General features: G+C 60.6%; 1 long non-coding RNA gene across 1 annotated transcript; it reads left to right on the top strand.

The window, feature by feature from the left end:
* The first annotated feature begins 622 nt into the window (after positions 1–622).
* On the top strand, positions 623–2,239 carry LOC142602837 (uncharacterized). The gene is made up of 3 exons (XR_012836657.1): positions 623–768; positions 1,278–1,527; positions 2,125–2,239. It is a non-coding gene; the product is annotated as an uncharacterized LOC142602837 (long non-coding RNA).
* The last annotated feature ends 2,506 nt before the right edge of the window (positions 2,240–4,745 follow it).

Below are 4,745 nucleotides of genomic sequence, written 5' to 3'. Positions count from 1 at the left end.
GGCTGTGGCACGGCTGGGGGGGGCAGGGGGCTGTGCCATGGCTGGGGTGGGCAGGGGGCTGTGGCTGGGGGGCTGTGGCACGGCTGGGGTGGGCAGGGGGCTGTGGCACGGCTGGGGGGGGCAGGGGGCTGTGGCTGGGGGGCTGTGGCACGGCTGGGGTGGGCAGGGGGCTGTGGCACGGCTGGGGGGGGCAGGGGGCTGTGCCATGGCTGGGGTGGGCAGGGGGCTGTGCCGTGGCCGGGGTGGGCAGGGGGCTGCGGCATGGCCGGGGTGGGCAGGGGGCTGTGGTTGGGGGGCTGTGCCATGGCCGGGGTGGGCAGGGGGCTGTGGTTGGGGGGCTGTGGCACGGCTGGGGGGAGCAGGGGGCTGTGGTTGGGGGGCTGTGCCATGGCCGGGGTGGGCAGGGGGCTGTGGTTGGGGGGCTGTGCCATGGCTGGGGTGGGCAGGGGGCTGCAGCCCCCCCGCAGTGGTGGGCTCGGCACTGCTCGCCGCAGCTCACTCCCCTCCCTCCGTCCGGCTCAGCGGTGCGTTATCTGCCACGAAGAGCTGGCAACAGCCATGTTCTTGCTCAAGGGTTGTGGCCGTTGTCATTCTTTCTGTTCCCCTGCAAACAGCCCTCCCTATACCCCCGGCTTTGTTTTTTGCCTCTCTGCTTTGCTCCCGTTGCTCCTGAAGCCCTGCAACCCTTCACGTCCTTCTCGGTGCCCTCCTCGTGGACCCGACGGGCAGGATCCTGCCCCCGGCCGCAGCGGAGCTGGATCCGTGCAGGTAGGACCTGGGACGGGCAAGGAAACGCCTTTTGAACCCTGGCCAGGGCCTCTGCTTCTGCTCAACTTGTGGGTGTTTTGCAGTTAAAAATGGCATGGCTCGGCCACGTAAAGCGGTGGTTCAGTGTCAGCCCGGAGAAAGCAAACAGCTGTCCATTTTGACTTCGTATGGCCGGGACGGGCTACGCAAATTTTATTGTATGCTCTGAAACAGCAGAACCTGTGTACTCCCCTGGGGAACAAGATGAGCTGGTTCTTCATGACTGTAAAATCCATTGCCAAAATAAAATAACAAAAATAATCCTCACATCCTGCAAACACTATACTGAGCTTTCACAGTTGGCGGAAGAAAGGGACAGGGGTGGGAAGAGGGAGCAGTACTTCCCTGGCAGCATCCTGCCACGGAGCCCTTGCTGTGGTCCAGCCGCGCTGTCGGTGCTAACGGAGACCTCGGTGCCGCAGGCACTGATGAGCTTGCTCCGGCGCTCGTTAAACCCCTCGTTCCTGCAGCCCTTCCCCGCAGGGCCCCGGGGGACCCAGCCTCCCCACCACGCGCTGCCTTCTGCGGCTTTTCCATCATCTGGCAGAGCATCGCGGTGCTGGGCCAAAGACAGTCTGCGGAGACGGGAAGGACAGCGGGGACAGCCGGCGGAGAGCCAGCCCTGCCAGGAGCCCCTCTGCCGCCTTCCCTGCTTTGGGACACAGGCGTTTCAGGTTGGAGAGCGCTGCCGGTTGTCATCTACACGAGAGGAGACGCGGGGTGGGTTTGGGCGGGGGGCAGCGGCGGGTGGAAGCGGTGGCTCGACAGCACGGCCCCGGGGACCCGCACGGCTCCTTTGCTCTGCTCTGCACCCCGGGCGCACCCGGCCACCACCCGGGCGCTTTTGGGCATCTTGTACCTGACCTCAGCTGTCAGCTGGGGAGGCTGGGAGGAGAGGCGAGGAAAATTAATTAGACCTCCAGGAACTTGCTAAGATGCCCTTCAGTGAAAACTGACGGTGCTGCTGTTACGCCTTACCGTAATAGCTCAGGCCTTTCAATTTTGGATTTGCTAATGAAGAGTAAAGTTCTTTGAAGTGCTTTGCTGTCATCCCTTTATAGCTCTTTTGGCAAACTTTTTTATGCCTTGATAATTTATGCATGCAGAGGGGTTGTGTCTCCCAGCGCTGCAGCGAGGGCTGCTGCTCGCTCCGTCAGTCAGTGCGGGAGTTCTCCTTTGCATGCAGCATCGACTGGGCTGCCACCTGCTCAGTATTTAAATAAAGATCTGAAACTTCAGTGCTATCCAGACATTTTCAAAGTCCTTCCCCCATTGATGGTTTTTCCAATGCTTTTTTTCCCCTCTACCATAAAGCAGCAGCTTTCTGGGGAGGAGAGCCCTTTTCCGTGGGAAGTGACGAAGCAGAAGCGCCAGCGAGCCAGACCCCGTGGTTTATCGGCGCTGGGAGCACGGAGCTGCCCCTGCCCCCCGCTCCCGCTGCCGAGCCCCCTGCCCCGTGGGCGCAGGGAACGGGGGGGTGCGGGGGTGACGTCCTGCGGCACGGATCTCGGTCGCCTCACCCCCACCTCGCTCACCAACACGTGTGCGAGAGACGTCTGCAGCAGCAAAGCTCTGCTCTCACCTCTGACGCGTCCTGCGCGGGATGGTAATTAATGATCGCCCTTTTCATTACACAATCAGCGTTTCACGGAGCCTGCCAGGCTCTGTTATGAAACGTGTTCAGTATTTCAGGAAAGATCCTTTGAGGAGCATTGCCAAAGTAACATTGCGTCCTAAAGAAAAAGGATTGCTGACAAACAACTAAAATTAAAACCAAGCTTTACCAGCACCCGTCCATGAAAGATATCCAGAGGTTATTCTCCCAGCTGTGTTTTGTCTAACCTTGCTGACGTGCCTGAACCTTCTGCCACGCATCACCTGTATCAGCTAAACAACCCCCAAAATAAGCCCCGAAAGCTTTTGAATATAAGCACAAATAAAGTTCACTTTCAACGCAAAGAATCAGGACATTGAAGCATGTCCTGGGCGGCTTCAGGCGGGATCTGGCGGTGCCTTGCCTGGCTGCAGGGCTTCCGCTGGATACGAAATGGGAGAAAACCGGTGGGAAGGCGAGACCTGGCGTTGCCAGCTGTCTGGTTCTCTGTAACGCGTCGTTGTAATCGGGTCCAGGCTTCGGGATCTTTGCACGGACCAACCCGAGTGCTTTGGGAATCAAACTCCTGGCTGCTGTGCTGCAGCTGGGTGGTGACAGCGGCGGCCACGAGAGCCAGCGCGGGTGCTCCCGTGGCTGGGGGCCGTGGCGGCACCTCGCCGTCTGCCATGGCACACCGGCCCTTGGCACGCCGGCCCTTGGCACGCCGGCCCTTGGCACGCCGGCTCTTGCACTCTCACCGCCCTTTCTCAATGACGGCAGCGGCGCCGGCGGGCTCCCAGTCCGGGAAAGGTCATGCCCGGTGGGAAGCCAGGGCGAGTCTCGAGAGACGTGGTACCGGGAACGCAGATGGGGAATGTCTAACGGGGAGCCTGAGCGGGCTTCGCCCCTCGTCTGCTGCTGGCGACACGAAACCTCACGGTCACGCTGGCACAAAACCCCTCGTACTGGGGTTAACGGCTTTTATTTTCTGGGCTTTTGCTTACCCCAGTTATTTCAGAAAGAAAAGGAAAACAGGATGCCACGGTATTTCTAAATGTTTATTTTGTTAGTAGAGAGCAGTTGGGTTCCCAACGGCTGCACAGTTCCCGCTGCAGTTGTCGGAGCCGAGCGGGCTCTCGGGCTGTTACGGAGCCGTGTCCGACGGACCAGCCACCTTCCCTGCAGTGCCCGGGACCGGGTTCGCTTCCCGTCCTTGCACCTCGTGCTTTGCTCGCACCTCTGCAGTGGCAGTAAAATGCTGCTGATCCGCCCGAGGGCACTGGAATAACCGAGTCCCTGCGGGGCTGCCCGCAGCCGGTCGGAGGCATCGGGGGAACTGAAGTCCTTACGAGCACCTAGAGCCGAACCGCGTTGGGTGATTCCCGCCAGCCTCGATGGTGCGGGGCCGCAGCTCGTCGGCTGCCCTCTCCGGCGTGATGGAAGCGGAAGCCGGGAACGACTGTCCCGTGTATTTGGTGGGGGTGTACGAGGGGCCCCGAGCCCTGGCAGAGACACTGCCCCTGCCCTGTCCTCGGCTCTGGATCCCTTCTTCAGCACGAGGGCTTTTCAATTTAGCACACTGGAAATGACTTAAATCTGAGGTTTGCCTATGAATATGATGCCAATTCTGCTACCCCTGCGACACCAAAGTGCTCGGGACCGCGCTGGGACTTGGCAGCGTGTTTTCAGGCGCGGGTCTCGGCTCCAGGCTCATCCTCCGCGCAGCGACGGGGACTCGGTGCCGGGGACAGAAGCAGCTGAAGTCACAGGCTCTAGGGAGGGGAGGAGGGAACATGGCGTATGTGTTGCTGAACGCAATCGATGTATTTATGTCTCGCAGTACGCTTGGAGAACGTGATGGCCGGTGTTTCTGAAGCCCTGGGCTGCCTGCTGTGAATTAGACCCCAGATTTCCAGAGGCAACACCTGTTCTTGCAGCGGTGGCGTGGCACTTGCTTCTGGGGGCCTGACGCTGCTCCTGAAACGTCGTTGGGTGACGCCAGGGAAGCGCGCAAAGGACAGCTTTGGGTTTTCATTGTTCTTCTGTCCTCCAGGCTTCCTACCCTTCGCTCCCATCGTGTGGGGAGCCGTTGGAGCGTCCGCCCGGGAACCGTCACCTTCCTCCCACGCGTGCGCTGGCGCGGGGTCCTGGGTGTCCGCTCACCTTCAGCTCTGCAGGTGGGGGTGGGAACAGAGCGGGGGGACGCGACTCGTAGAGGAAAATACTTTCCAAACCTGTCACTTCCTTCTGCTTTTAAACAGCATTTTGACACACGCTGCTGTCACTGAGCATCTCCGGCGGCCGATGGCCGTAGCCGGGTGATGAGCGGCGTGTGTGGGTTAAC

The sequence above is a fragment of the Balearica regulorum genome, chromosome 8, assembly GCF_011004875.1.
Source record: "Balearica regulorum gibbericeps isolate bBalReg1 chromosome 8, bBalReg1.pri, whole genome shotgun sequence".
NCBI classification, from domain to species: Eukaryota; Metazoa; Chordata; class Aves; order Gruiformes; family Gruidae; genus Balearica; species Balearica regulorum.
The sequence above is the reverse complement of the archived record's forward strand: the minus strand, read 5'-3'. Positions and strand labels throughout refer to the sequence as shown.